The 15889-nt window shown below is 51.3% G+C and overlaps 1 protein-coding gene across 3 annotated transcripts in view; it reads right to left on the bottom strand.

Moving 5' to 3' along the window:
- Nucleotides 1–11284, bottom strand: part of DNAJC5 (DnaJ heat shock protein family (Hsp40) member C5) — a 41425-nt gene extending 30141 nt beyond the window's left edge. Inside the window, exon 1 of one of the 3 annotated variants that reach the window (XR_010154174.1) lies at nt 11024–11284. The gene's annotated coding sequence lies outside the window, so the exon portion shown is untranslated. The remainder of the gene's footprint in view (nt 1–11023) is intronic. The other 2 variants (XM_054674564.2, XM_063802766.1) reach the window with 2 other exon arrangements.
- Between the last annotated feature and the right edge of the window lie 4605 nt (nt 11285–15889).

The raw sequence follows: 15889 nt of genomic DNA, 5'->3' as shown, positions 1-15889 counted from the left end.
TTAGTAGAGATGGATGGGGTTTCGCCATGTTGGCCAGGCTGGTCTCAAACTCCTGACCCCAAGTGATCCACCCGTCTTGGCCTCCCGAAGTGCTGGGATTACAGGTGTGAGCCACCGTGCCTGGCCCCATATTTTTAAATAAAAGTAAAATAAGTACATATATAGACAAAGTTTACAAAGCTTAATACATGTTTTGTTGGCTATATTTTAATTAATTCTCAGCTTGAAGACACATTAATTATTGTCGCGTAGAATTTTAGATGTAAAAAGTATTTTCCTTAATTAAAAAAAAAATCCTGGGCCGGGCATAGTGGCTCACGCCTGTAATCCCAGCACTTTGGGAGGCTGAGGCGGATCACCTGAGGTCAGCGAGTTCAAGACCAGCCTGGCCAACATGGTGAAACCCCGTCTCTACTAAAAATATAAAAATTAGCCAGGTGAGGTGGCACGTGCCTGTAATCCCAGCTACTCAGGAGGCTGAGGCAGGAGAATCGCTTGAACCCAGGAGGCGGAGGTTGCAGTGAGCCAAGATCGCGCCACTGCACTCCAGTCTGGGTGACAGAGCAAGACTTTGTCTCAAGAAAAAAAAAAAATTAGCTGGGCACGGTGGCACGCCCCTATAATCCCAGCTACTGGGGAGGCTGAGGCAGGAGAATTGCTTGAACCCAGGAGGCGGAAGTTGCAGTGACAGCTGAGATCACGTCATTGCACTCCAGCCTGGGCAACAAGAGCCAGACTCCGTGAAAAAAAAAAAAAAAAAAATCTGCCATGTGCGGTCATGTGTGGTGGCTCACACCTGTAACCTGAGGTGGGAGGATCGCTCGAGCCCAGAGGTGAAGGCTGCAGTGACTGCACCACTGTAAACCAGCCTGGGCAAGAGTGTGAGACCTTGTCTCTTAAAACAAAAAAATCCAGCCCCGGGTGTGGTGGCTCACACCTGCAATCCCAGTACTTTGGAAGGCTGAGGTGGGTCAATCACTTGAGGTCAGGAGGTTGAGATCGGCCTGGCCAACATGGTGAAACCCCATCTCTAGTAAAAATACAAAAATTAGCCGGGCATGGTGGTGCACACCTGCAGTTCCAGCTACTCAGGAGGCTGAGGCAGGAGAGTCACTTGAACCCAGGAAGCAGAGGTTGCAGTGAGCCGAGATTGTGCCATGGCACTCCAGCCTGGGCAACAAGAGCGAGACCCCATCACATACACAAAAGACAGGGAAAAAAAAAAGAAGGCCAGGCACGGTGGCTCACCCTATAATCCTGACACTTTGGGAGGCCGAGGCAGGCGGATCACCTGATGTCCGGAGTTCGAGACCAGCCTGGCCAACATGGTGAAACCCCGTCTAGACTAAAAATACAAAAATTAGCCGGGCGTGGTGGCAGGCACCTGTAATCCCAGCTACTCTGGAGGCTGAGGCAGGAGAATCGCTTGAACCCGAGAGGCAGAGGTTGCAGTGAGCCGAGATCGCGCCGTTGCACTCCAGCCTGGGGTACAACAGCGAGACTTCGTCTCAAGAAAAACAAAAACAAACAAAAAAACCCCACAGTTTATTAATCTGCCTTATTGTCCTTTGCCTTTTAAAAATATAAGATAAGCCTGTTTAAGGCTTTACGGGGAGGCAGCTGTCAGTCAGCCAGCTGTTCTGGAGTCAGTCCAGGGCAAAGGCTGCTGTAGGAACAGCATTAGCACAACTTTGCCTATTTATCCTTGACCAGAGCAGGTTTACAAGGATGCCTATACCATGAACACCTGCACGCATCTCAGTCCGCCCACCTGGAGGTCAGACACACTAAGAGGCAGCTGGACCAGCTCCCTGTTCAAGGCCACTTCAGATTCTATGTGAGTTACAGTGCCCTTGTCTTAAAGTATTTTCATAAATGTGAATTAAGCAGTGCTCACACCAGGGAGAAGGATGCTGTGAGTCTGTCTGTTGGTCTGCTGGTGACAATCAGTTAGGGTTACCCAACCTGGCGGGATGATGCAAGAGAAAACAGCACCAACAGAAACCACATCGTAAGAGGTAATTTTGGGGAAAAAAGGGTAATTTTGTAAATCCTGTGTCGTCACTTTAACATGTATGATGACATTATTTGTGCTTATTCTTCAATATTATACCTTTATACTCGAGAATCTAAAAAACTGTTTAAGACCCACCCTGCATGGCTGTCCTGGGGATTACGGCTAATGCATATTCGGCAACCTTGTCCCAGAACACCTGTTCAACAAACCACGGTTTGCCTCATTTCAGAGTGTTTTGCTATTTGGACATGGGGTATTCTTTTTCATCCCCCACTGCAACCTCCACTTCCCAGGCTCCAGGGATCCTCCCACCTCAGCCCCTCAGCCTCTCGAGTAGCTGGGACCACAGGCATGCACCACCACGCCCAGCTAACTTTTGTATCTTCTGCAGAGATGGGGTTTCCTCATGTTACCCAGGCTGGTCTCAAATTCCTGAACTCGAGAGATCTATCCACCTCAGCCTCCCAAAGTGTTGGGATTACAGGTGTCAGCCACTGTACCTGCCCAAATTTTTGTATTTTTAGTAGAGACGGGGTTTCGCCATGTTGGCCAGGCTAGTCTCGAACTCCTGGCCTCATGTAATCTGCTTGCCTTGGCCTCCCAAAGCACTGGGATTACAGGCTTAAACCACTAAGCCTGGCCAAAAATGTTTTTAATTTTTTAAAAATTTCTATACGAAGAGCCTTATTAAAAGTTTGAGATAGGCCGAGCGCAGTGGCTCACACCTGTAATCCCAGCACTTTGGGAGGCCAAGGTGCACAGACCATGAGGTCAAGAGATCGAGATCATCCTGGCCAACATGGTGAAACCCCGTCTCTACTAAAAAACACAAAAATCAGCCGGGCGTAGTGGCGCATGCCTGTAGTCCCAGCTGCTACAGAGGCTGAGGCAGGAGAATCGCTTGAACCCAGGAGGCGGAGGTTGCAGTGTGCCAAGATCGCACCACTGCTCTCCAGTCTGGTGACAGAGACTCCATCTCAAAAAAGAGAGTTTGAGGTGAGTCGGTGAGGTGGTGCGTGCCTACAATCTCAGTTACTGAGGGTTAGGGTGATTCTAATCTACTGAGACTGTAGGCATGCACTACCTTGGGAGGCTGAGGCAGGAGGATCGAGCCCAGGAAGGCCAACCTGGGCAACATGTGGAGGCCCCATCTCTACAAAAATTAAAACATTAGTCAACTGTGGTGACACATACCTAAAGTCCCAGCTACTTGGGAGGCTGAGATAGGAGGATTGCTTGGGCCTGGGAGAATGCAGTGAGCTAAGACTGTGTCACTCCTCTCTAACTTGGGTGAGAGACAGAGTGACACCCTGTTGTAAAAAAACAAGATGTGGCCGGGCGCGGTGGCTCACGCCTCTAATCCCAGCACTTTGGGAGGGCGAGGCAGGCAGATCACGAGGTCAGGAGATCGAGACCATCCTGGCTAACACGATGAAATCCCGTCTCTACTAAAAATACAAAAAACATTAGCTGGGCGTGGCGGCGGGTGCCTGTAGTCCCAGCTACTCGGGAGGCTGAGGCAGGAGAATGGCATGAACCCAGGTGGCAGAGCTTGCAGTGAGCCGAGACTGAGTCACTGCACTCCAGCCTGGGCGACAGATCAAGACTCTGTCTCAAAAAAAAAAAAAAAAAAAAAAAAAAAACAAGATGAGGCCAGGTGCGTTGGCTCACGCCTGTAATCCCAGCACTTTGGGAGGCCGAGGTGAGTGGATCACCTGAGGTTGGGAGGTCGAGACCAGCCTGACCAACATGGAGAAACCCCATCTCTACTAAAAATACAAAATTAGCTGGGTGTGGTAGCACACGCCTGTAAATCCCAGCTACTCAGGAGGCTGAGGCTGGAGAATCACTTGAACCCAGAAGGGAGAGGTTTCGGTGAGCCAAGATCACACCGTTGCACTCCACCAGCCTGGGAAACAAGAGTGAAACTCCGTCTCAAAAAAAAAAAAAAAAAAAAAAAAAAAAAAAAGATGAGGCCAGGAGCAGTGGCTCACGCCTGTAATCCCAGCACTTTCGGAGGCCGAGCTGGGCGGATCACAAGGTCAGGAGATCGAGACCATCTTGGCTAACACGGTGAAACCCCATCTCTACTAAAAATACAAAAAATTAGCTGGGCGTGGTGGCGGGCGCCTGTAGTCCCAGCTACTCAGGAGGCTGAGGCAGGAGAATGGCGTGAACCCGGGAGGCGGAGGTTGCAGTGAGCCGAGATTGCATCACTGCACTCCAGCCTGGGCGACAGCACAAGACTCTGTCCCCCACCCAAAAAAAAAAAAGAATTATTATTTTAAAGAACACATCAAGAAAGAACTAACAAAATTTATTGCAACTGGCAAAAATGTAAAATCTGAGATTTTATCAGCAAGCCCTATTGCAGCAGCTAAACGACCAACGTACTGTGGTAAAATGCCCCGCGAGCAAAGGGGAGAGACACACAGACACCACCTGAGGGCTACGAACTTGGCAAGAGATGACAGAAGCTACAGTCTGTACTCTTGGACCCAGAATTTCCTGCGTTATTTGTCTTAGGGAAACCTTCTTGCAATAAAACACAATCCTATTTAATAAAGAAAAATCCGATGGGACTGCTCAGCAAAAATCCAAACATTCGCTCTGCTGCTAATCCCTCCCAATAACAGGAGGAGCAAAATAAAAGCCAGGCAGGGCCGCACACTCCACACACTCCCTCTGCTGAGCTGCAGTCACTCCTCCCGTCAGGCACCTGCAGCCTCGTCCGAGGTAGAGGCCTCTGGCCTGGGCTCGCCTCCACTCTGAGACTGATGTGGAGCGCGCAGACGCGGCCTCTGGCACCTGAATTCAGGTCCTGCTTCTTCAAGGGTCAAGAGTAAGACGGGATATTTTCGTTCTGCAGTTTCACTAGAACACATTTCCACTCTACCTGGTGAAAAAATAGAGGCACAGGGCAGGGAGAGCTCTCCCCGAAGTCAGCCGCGCTCTAGAGACAGCAAGGAGGGCAGGGCACAGGCGATGGGGCTGGGAAGTCGATTCCATCTTCCGACCTGCCAGCATCATGATTTCATAACAGGCACAGAATGCCTCAGAACGCAGACTGAGCACAGTGGCTCATGCCTGTAAACCCAGCACCTTGGGAGGCCAAGGTGGGTTGATTACTTGAGTTCAGGAGTTTGAGACCAGCCTGGACAACATGGTGAAACCCCATCTCTACTAAAAATACAAAATTTAGCTGGGCGTGGTGGCACACGCCTGTAATTCCAGTTACTCAAGAGGCTGAGGCAGAAGAATCACTTGAACCCGGGAGGTGGAAGCGGCAGTGAGACACGATCGTGCCACTGCACTCCAGCCTGGATGACAGAGCGAGACTCCGTCTCAAACAAACAAAGAATCCCTGGACACAGCAATGCAGACACTACATGGCTCTGGACACTTCACCTCGTAAATGATTATTTCTGCTGGTGATACATGTTCAATGTAGAATATTTAAAGGGACAATACAATTATAAACCCATGAAAAATAAGATTCATTCACATCCATATTCAAGGAATCTTCACTAAGCACTCACAACACAACACAAAAATTTAAAAATGTCACTCAGGTTTAATATGTCAAGAATAAATGACAAAGTTCTCTGCCATAGAAATAAGTTTTTTGAAACCATTCATGCAAAATGTAGAATGATGTTGCAACAAAGTTAAATTGTGGCATATGCAGGTCTGTCCTGAGGAGGAAATTATTGATCAATACAGAACTTCCTTTTTTTTTTTTTTTTTTTTTTTGAGACAGTGTCTTGCTCTGTCGCCCAGGCTGGAGTGCAGTGGCGCAATCATGGCTTGCTGCAGCCTCAGCCTCCCAGGCTCAGGTGATCCTACCACCTCAGCCTCCGAGTAGCTGGGACTACAGCTGCATGTCACCATGCCCAGCTAATTGTTTCTAGTTTTAGTACAGATGGGGTTTTGCCATGTTGCCCAGGCTGGTCTTCACTTTTGGACTCTAGCAATCCGCCTGCCTCGGCCTCTCAAAGTGCTGGGATTACAGGCATGAGCCACTGCACCAGCCCAGAATTTTCAGAGACATGTCCCAAACCTGGTCTAAGTACTTCTTTCTTTAGAAAATGAGATGCTGGTTGGACGATCACTTGAGTCCAGGAGCTCAAGACCAACTTGGGGCCGGGCTCAGTGGCTCACGCCTATAATCCCAGCACTTTGGGAGGCCAAAGTGGGTGGATCACCTGAGGTCAGGAGTTCAAGACCAGCCTGGCCAACATGGCAAAACCCCATCTCTACTAAAAATACAAAAATTAGCCGGGCGTCATGGCAGGCGCCTGTAATCCCAGCAACCCAGGAGGCTGAGGCAGGAGAATCACTTGAACCTAGGAGGCAGAGGTTGCCATGAGCGGAAACCGTACCGTTGTACTCAAGCCTGGGCGACAGAGTGAGACTCCGTCCCCCAACCAAAAAAAAAAAAAAAAAGGCCGGGCGCAGTGGCTCACACCTGCAATCCCAACACTTTGGGAGGCCAAGGTGGGTGGATCACAAGGTCAGGAGATCGAGACCATCCTGGCTAACACCGTGAAACCCTGTCTCTACTAAAAATACAAAAAATTAGCCTGGCGTGGTGGCGAGCGCCTGTAGTCCCAGCTACTCGGGAGGCTGAGGCAGAAGAATCACTTGAACCCAGGAGGCAGAGGTTGCAGTGAGCCAAGGTCACGCCACCGCACTCCAGCCTGGGTGACAGAATGAGACTCCGTCTCAAAAAGACAAAAGAAAATGAAATGCTGTCCTAATTTCTACAATTTCAATTTGAAATATCAATGCTTGCAAAACTCATACAAGTTAAAACAATTTTTATTTCTAATGACCTGTATCTATTAAATGTCTGTGATGTATCAAGAATAAAGCAGAACACACTTCCTCATTAACACACATGCACCCAAAGTTAATGCAAAGGGTGATGAGAGACAAAATCTACACTCAAGGTTGTTGGGTAATCTAATCCTTAAATCTTCTGGGTTGAACTGCCTGTGACTGATAACAGACTAGCTGCTAATCCTCTTCAGGGATGTCATTATCTGAGGGGTCCTGGCATGGCAGTCCCAGCTCCTAGATTAGGGGTAGCATTTTCATAAAACAAGACTATTACTGTTTTTCAGCCTCTTTGTCACTTCTATTTAGGAAGCAGGTGATGAGACACCTTTCATTTACTGCCTCCTTTTTTTTCCCAGCAGGACGCAGGGGAAGCACCACTACCCTCATCTGACAGAACGCAGAGGCTCAGAGTCACAGCGGCCCCAGTTACGTGAGCCCTGATCTTGTCCTCTTTCACGAAGGAAGGCCTAGCACAGATTCTGCTGCCACAGTGGGAAGGCCTATGGCGGGGCAGGAGGTGTGTCTGACAGAAGACGGTGCTTCTTGGACACATCTCAGGACTTTGTGGCACGAGAACGTTCTAATCAGAACATCACGATGAGTCTCACCTTAGAAGCACTGCAGTTTGTTCGTTTGTTTGTTGTGAGAGGGAGTCTCGCTCTGTCGCCCAGGCTGGAGTGCAGTGGTGCTATCTCAGCTCACTGCAACCTCTGCCTCCCGGGTTCAAGCAATTCTCCTGCCTCAGCCTCCCTAGTAGCTGGAATTACAGGTGCCCGCCACCACACCCAGCTATTTTTGTATTTTTAGTAGAGACAGGGTTTCACCATGTTGGCTAGGATGGTCTCGATCTCTTGATCTCAAGATCTGCCCGCCTCGGCCTCCCAAAGTGCTGGGATTACTGGTGTGAGCCACCGCGCCCGGCCTAGAAGCACTCATTCTAACTGCCCACTTGGAGATAATTGGAGTGTTAAGGGTCTCTTCCCTACATCTTGTGCAGGACTAGTCATCATGTTCCATTTCTCTACAAATGGCTTTTTCTGACCCAGCCCGAGGACCCAGGGGTCTGTTTCCTTACTGGAGAAAAACTGCTTTCATTTGCTGATATAGTTTACCTGCAGCATTACATACTCCTAACTGGGTATCACATTCACCTTACTGCCTGATTTCAGAAGCAAACTCCACCTCAGATAAAATTCTACCTTATCATGACTCCCCGCCCCACTGCATTTTAGTCATTCATTCAACAAACACCTACCGAACTGCTAACCCCAGGCACACACGTGAGCACCTCACATCTGGGCTCTAAGGATAAAACCACCAGCACCTTGTACAGGGCTCTTCCTGGTGATGCCAAATACTTAGAAGAAACCTGGTCTAGAGAAGACTTGAGTTCAAGTTCCAGCTCTGACGATTATTAACAGGGAGACCTTGGGCAAAGGTGCTGGTCACGGAGGCAGCTGCACAACCAGGCTCAGTGGTATCCACCCTCCAAGCAAGGGGAACTGAGGAAAAATGCCTGAGAAACGTGCAGCGTCTGTTCAATCTCTGAACCACGTTAATACAACCATCTTCAGGGATGCAGGAAAGCCCTGAAGCCCACTCACTCTGAGTTAATGTGGGCATGAGGTGGAGGCTGTGGAAAGGACTCCAGAGTCTGCAAGTCACCAAGCAGCCTCTGTGGCTCTGTCACAGCACCACAGCTGAAGGGCCTCATGCTAAGGGGATCAGCCACAGTCACTCTCAGGCAGTCCTCCTGAATTAAGAGCCAGGGAGATTATTCCACCTCACTCTACTTAATTACCAAATGTCACGACGGAGTATAAGGACTAGCATGTAGGGTTTTTCCTGGTCATCAAAGACAAAATTTCTAAAAGCATTATTACCAGTGGCAGATCTGACTTTTTATTTATTTTTATTTATTTGAGACTGAGTCTTGCTCTACCACCCAGGCTGGAGTGCAGTGTGGCGTGACCTTTGCTCACTGCAACCTCCACCTCCCAGGTTCAAGGGATTCTCCTGCCTCAGCCTCCTGAGTAGCTGGGATTACGGACGCCCACCACCACAACCAGCTAATTTTTATTTTTATTTTTTTTATAAGATGGAGTTTTGCTCTTTTTGCCCAGGCTGGAGTGCAGTGGCGCGATCTCGGCTCACTGCAACCTCCGCCTCCTGGGTTCAAGTGATTCTCCTGCCTCAGCCTCCCTAGTAGCTGGGATTACAGGCACACGCCACCACACCCAGCTAATTTTGTATTTTTAGTAGAGATGGGGTTTCACCATGTTGGCCAGGCTAGTCTCGAACTCCTGACTCCAAGTGATCTGTCCGCCTCAGCCTCCTAAAGTGCTGAGATTACAGGCGTGAGCCACTGTGCCCCCAACAGACCTGACTTTTTAGAAACGTTTTAACTTCAAAATAATTATAGATTCAAAGTTGCGAAAAGATTTACAAGCGTCCCATGCACCCTTCCAAGCCACCCCTTACCTGGCTGTCTTTCCTCATTGGGCAGGTGAGAGCTGGTGGCTCTCTGTCCTGACGGCCACCACTCCAGGAACCCTCACCTCTACATGCTCAGTCCTCACCGACAAGGACTTCCGGGTGACAAGGCCAGCACCACGCACAGCTGCTGCTAAGCTCCTCACGTTCATTCACTGAACAAATATTTACTGGGCCCAGATCATGTGCCAGCAACTGTTTTTTTCACAAAACATTCTCTCCACGGACCTTACTAACTCACAGTAAAATATTAAGTATGATAAATGCATTAAGCAGGACACTAGGAGGATTCAGCGCTGTGGGAAAATTAAGCGAGGAAGGGAACTGGGTGGCAAGGCAGGCAGGCAGTCGCCAGGCTAGGGGGTTAAGGAATCAGGCATTCCAGGAAGATCCAAGGACAGAGCATGTGGCTCTGTTCAGAACTAGCAAGGAGGCTGATATGGCAGGTGCAGAGTGAGTCAGGGGCCAGTCTGAGGGTGGGTGGACTCAGACGCTGCAGGCTCATTAACACCCTCGCCAGGGGTGTCCCTCAGAGTCCACACAGCCAGCAACCAGAGCGGGCCCCTACAGCTCTCTGCTGGGCCAGACGCCAGCTGGAGCCACCCCGAGTCCTACAGCACCGACACAAGTGAAAGGGGAACTCGACCGAAACTTCCCCAGAGCCCTTAGATCCAGGCTTCTAATTTCATCTCTTGTTTGACAGACTACTCATTCCTGAAACTCAGCTGACATTTTTTAAAAAGAGAAGCAAATAAACGAACATAAAATCTCAGAAGCTTTGAGTAAACTTTTGCCTTCAGGTAACCATGACAATAGTTGGAGCAATATAACTGTTTTTGTCATTAGAATAGGTTTTTCTAAACAGGCAAATAAGGGCAGACGTGTCTAACCACCATCAAATCTTCCCAACCAAGCCTAAGCCGGAAAACAAAAATAAAGCTGAAATTTTTGCTTCCTTTTCCTGTATGACACAACTGAATGAATTTGAGAAATCATGGCTTCGGCACACGAAAAAGAGAGTCTTTAATCCAGACACTTAACACCAACAAGTTAGAACCTGAACGGATGAGTTCCTAATACTCTCCTTAAGAGTTCAATATAAAGCATGGCTTCAAATGTTTTTATAAAGCGGATAAAACAGGTTTTTTCTAACAAACCAAATGCTTTTTGGAATTTACAACGTCGGAAAGATTAATTTACGATGCGTTACAGAACAATTTTCAATTCCCCGAGCTATAAACACAACGACCCAGGGACTAAATTATCTGCCTCCCTAAGACCAGCGATGGCCCAGCTTCTCCAGTCCTCCCGCAGGAGAGGAGACCCCGGGGGGTTGGGGGCGGTCGCGGGGACCTGGGGGAGCGGAGGGGGCGTCCGGGCCCGGAGAGACCCGCGGAGAGCGCCGCCCCAGCCCCCACCACGGTGCCCAGACCCCCGGCCCGGCCCGGCCCGGCTCCCGCAGGCCCCGGCGCCGACCTTCCCGCGCCCCCGCCCCGGCCCAGGCCGCGGCGTCGCAACAGCTCCGGCCCCGAGCGCCCGCGCAGCCCCGGCCCGGGGGTCGCCGCCATTTCCGGCTCTGGAGTGCCGCCCCCGCCCCCACCCGCGCCCGCCCGCCCGCCTGCCCGGGCCTGACGTGGGCCGACCCGCCCGCCCGACCCGCAGCGAGCTCACCTGCCCGTCCGCCCGCCCGCCCGCCCTCCCGCCGGCTCCGCGGCTCCGCTCCCCGATTCGCGGCGCTGCTGGGCAGCGGCCGACGCACTCCTCAGCCTGGAGACCCCGGGCGGCGGCGGCGGCGGCAGAGGGCGCGGGTGCAGCACCGGCAGCGGCAGCGGCAGCGGCAGCGGCAGCGGAGACGAGCACGCTCACGCACGCACCCGCACCGGCGCGCGCGCTCCCGGAAGGACGTGGGCTCCGGCGTGTCGGAGCCGCGGGTGGGACCGGCTGCGCATGCGCTCAGAGAGCCGAGCGGAGGCTCCGTCCATGAAGGGGCGGAGTCCCGAGTGACAGCCCGGGGCCGAGGCGCCCTGTGGAGGCTCCGCCCATGAGTGGGCGGGGACGAAGCGCGGGGGCGGAGCCAGTCCTCCCAGTCTTCAGGTGGCCGCAGGTGGGTCCCGGGTGGACACGCCATGTGCTGCGGGGAACCGCGCAGAAAGAGAAGCGCAGGGCTTGCTGGTCTTGCAGGTGAGTTTACTCAGCGCTTTAAGTAAGACTGAGAAAACGTAATCGTTCTCATCAAAGAACTCAACAGGGAGCTGGTGGGAGACGGCTGCGGACCGTCGCCCCCGCCCCCACCCGGAGCCACCGTTCTGGGACTGACATTTGCTCACCCCTGGAGCGCCGAGATGGGACGTCCTTCCTTCCTTCCTGTCCAACCACTGAAATGCCGTCGCCAGCGCCCTCCCACCCTCCCGGAATCATCTCCAAACAGCAGCGTGGAGAGGCAGGACGACGAACGTCCACTCCACCTCCCTCTGCCCTTGCCCATCCCGTCGGCCACCCTTCCCTGTCCCTGTAACTGCAGGCGCTCCGCCACTCACTGACGGCCTGCCCCGCGTGGGCTGCCTGGGCCACTTCCCATCCTAGAAGCTCCCAGACCTCTGCGGCCGGTGCTCCTGCCTCCTCGCTTCCACCCTTGCCCGTTTACCTGAGTTCAGTGCGGTCATCTTTTTAAAACAAACCCAGTGGCATCCAAGGCTTCCCGTGACACACTGCGTGAAACCCAAATTCTCTCTCAACACGCTCTGGCCTCCTTCCTCTGCCCTCATAACTCACTGCCATAATGCCGGTCTTGAATTGCCAAGCTTGTTCCAGTCTCACAGCCTGGAAGTGTCAGAGCTTGGGAAGCCTCCTAGCAGTCATTAAGCTGCGCAACATCAAGCAGGCAGCAAGAAAAGGCCTATGGAACCCAAGAAGCAGAAAGGCCAGGTTCATATCTACAACTATAGATTCCAAGAGAATGAAATATTTCAGGCCAGAATTGGAGGGATGAGAGAATGAAATGGGCCTGGTACCGATCTCAGATTGAAGCTATATTCCACTTGTGCTGGGAGCTGCAAGAATGAATGAACCAGCCTTAAATGAGTCCCTCTGAGACCTAGCAGTTCCACTTTAGGGACATTCTTCCAAAGAAAATATTCCTAAATACAGAAAAAGGTATATGCACTGAAATATTCATGAAGGCACTATTTTTAATAGCGAGAATGGAAACCTGCCCAACTGTACAAGTGAGCACTCAAATGGAATAATATAGTTACTGAAATGTATACAACGGGACCCATGGCTCACGCCTGGAATCTCAGCACTTTGGTAGACCAAGGCAGGAAGATCACTGGAGCCCAGGAGTTTGAGACCTGCCTGGACAACATAGTGAGACCCCCATCTCTACAAAAAAATTTTTTTTTAATTGGCCCGGCCACAGTGGCATGCATGCCCCTGTAGTCCCAGCTACTCAGGAGGCTGGATCGGGTGGGAAGTCAAGGCTGTAGTAAGCCATGATTGTGCCACTGCATTCCTGCCTGGGTGACAGAGCAAGACCCCATCTCTTATTTAAAAAGAAGAAAAAAAGAAAGATAATGTGTAGAAAGGCTACACAGGAGCAAAGAACTCCTGAAACTAAAATGAGCACGATGCATGATATGTAAAAAGTATATTATCACACATATATCTATCCATGAACACTCCAGCCTGCTGGGAGAAAATAAGACAGGAAGGTACGCCCGGGCACAGTGGCTCACACCTGTAATCCCAGCACTTTGGGAGGCCGGGGTGGGCGGATCACCTGAGGTCAGGCGTTCAAGACCAGCCTGGCCAACATGGCAAAACCCTGTCTCTACTAAAAATACAAAAATTAGCTGGGCGTGGTGGCATGCCCCTGTAAATCCCATCTGCTCGGGAGGCTGAGGCAGGAGCATCGCTTGAGCCCAGGAGGTGGAGGTTGCAGTGAGCTGAGATTGCACCACTGCACTCCAGCCTGAGCGACAGAGTGAGACCCTGTCTCAAAAAAAAAAAAAAAAAAAAAAAGAAGACAGGAAAGTTGACAGTGGCTACAGTTGGGAAGAGTCTGATGTTTACCTCTGATACATCAGGCCCTGTGCTAAGTGCTTTATAAGGTTAAGCCCTTCAATATGATGAGGCAGATACCATTACCCTCACTCTGAGAAGAGGGGACTGAGCCTTCAGGCATTGCTGCCCGCTCCTCAGGTCCACTTACTCCACTTGCTCCATCCTCGAAGCTCTCCAAGCGCTTCACCTCGTCAAACACGAGCCAGTGACTTAGGGGAATCTGTCTTCCCCAACAAACGAGTTGCAAAGTCCTTGAGCACTGGGTCCACATCAGATTCACCCTTGTACCCCACAAAACCTAGCAGACTCTTACCCGCAGGGCAGTTACAGTATCTGTTCAATAAATGAAGAACACATGAACTCATTCCAAAATAAATTAGTGTAAATCTTGACTGCAGGCGGCAATAGTGCATTTCACCCTTTATTGGTACCAGCTCCCTGCTGTATTGGGGCTTATGTACCATACAATTCGAGGTCACCTAACTTTCCCTGCTCTTACATCTGGGGTGAGCCCAGCTACCTCTGACCTCCAAAGGAAGACTGGTGCTCCCACTAAAGTAGTTTTCCAATGGGAACTCCAAAGACTAGGAATGGATACATGCAAAGCGCCAGACCAGGGGCAGAGTGGAGGTTCCCCCTCAAGGGTCTTTTTCTTTTTCTTTTTTTTTTGAGACAGAGTCTCGCTTTATCGCCCAGGCCGGAGTGCAATGGCGTGATCTCGGCTAACTGCAACCTCCACCTCCCGGGTTCAAATGATTCTCCTACCTCAGCCTCCTGAGCAGCTGGGATTACAGGCACCGCCACCACACCTGGCTAATTTTTGTATTTTTAGTAGAAACAGGGTTTCACCATGTTGGCCAGGCTGGTCTCAAACTCATGACCTCAGGTAATCTGCCTGCCTCGGCCTCCCAAAGTGCTGGGATTACAGGCGTGAGCCACCGCGCCCAGCCGCCCCTTAAGAGTCTGTGCAGATGACGCAGTGAGCACTCTGGAGCGTGTTGCTGGGAAGGAGGAGCAAAGTGCAGAACACTGTATGCCTTTGTTTGACCGAGGAAGGGAAGGGAATGAGAACACACCTTCATATGTGCTTGCTTTTGCGTGAAACACACTGGGAGGATGAGCAGTAAGTCATGGCAGAGGGTGGGTGGGGAGCAGAGCCTGTTTCTGAGCATGGCTTTGCATCCAGTTTTGACTTTAGAATCCTGTAAATTACCTTAAAACACCTAACAACAAAGCAGCCCTTGCACCACCGTGGGACGTCCTGGAGTCACACGTGCACTTGTCTAACCCGCAGAAGCAAACGTCCTGCACAGCGGCAGGTGGATCCTTCCTGTGGCAGCTGCTGTCAGAGCCCGGCCTGAGGGAGGGCCCTGCTTCATTTCACCTGTGCCATCTTGGCTGCTCTTCTGACCTGAGCCAAATAGTCCAAACTTGCCCTGTTAATTCAGCACTTGAGGGGCTTCAGGTACCCACTGTTATTCCAAATGGTCCCCTCATCCCTAGAACGAGGTCAAGCCTTTGAAGGCCGTTGAGCCTGGAGTAACACGACCCCCTGACAGCCATCACGTGCCAGCCCAGGTAGTGGGACCTCGCCCACTTCCACCCACTTCTGCCCGGCAGGCTCCCCGCACTTGTGTCTGATGCAGCCTAGCTCTTCACCTGAGGCAAGAGGGCCAGCACGCAGCTTTACCAATGCACAGCACTCTATACTACAACTTTTTTTTTTTTTTTGAGACAGAGTCTCGCTCTGGTCACCCAGGCTGAGTGCACTGGTGCGATCTCGGCTCACCGCAACCTCCACCTCTCGGGTTCAAGCAATTCTCCTGCCTCAGCCTCCTGAGTAGCTGGGATTACAGGTGCCCGCCACTGCGCCTAGCTAATTTTTGTATTTTTAGTAGAGACGGGGTTTCACCATCTTGGCCAGGCTGGTCTCGAATTCCTGACCTCGTGATCCACCTGCCTCAGCCTCTCAAAGTGCTGGGATTACAGGCATGAGCCACGACACCCAGCCTACAACTATTACTACTGTTTTTTTGAGACAGGGTCTCAATCTCACCCAGACTGGAGTGCAGTGGCATGATCATAGCTCACTTGCAATCTCAACCTTCTGGACTCAAGGGACCCCCCCACCTCAGCCTCCTGAGTAGCTGGGACTACAGGTGTGCACCACCACACTCGGCTAATTATTTCACTTTTTTGTAGAGTCAGGGCCTGGCTACGATGCTCAAGCTGGTGTCAAACTCCCAGGCTCAAGTGATCCTCCCATCTTGGCCTTCCAAAGTCCTGAGCTTACAGACATGAGCCACCACACCCAGCCTACTGTTTTTAGTTGAGATGGAATCCCGGTATGCTGCCCAGGCTGGTCCTGAACTCCTAGGCTCAGGTGATCTGCCTCACCCTCCAGAATGGCGGGGACTATAGGTGTGCTCAGCAGCAGCTCAGTGCTTGCAGGGGCAGCTGGCGAAGCCTCTGGAG

Source organism: Pan troglodytes, chromosome 21 (genome assembly GCF_028858775.2).
Source record: "Pan troglodytes isolate AG18354 chromosome 21, NHGRI_mPanTro3-v2.0_pri, whole genome shotgun sequence".
NCBI classification, from domain to species: Eukaryota; Metazoa; Chordata; class Mammalia; order Primates; family Hominidae; genus Pan; species Pan troglodytes.
This window is presented reverse-complemented; position numbering and strand designations above follow the sequence as displayed.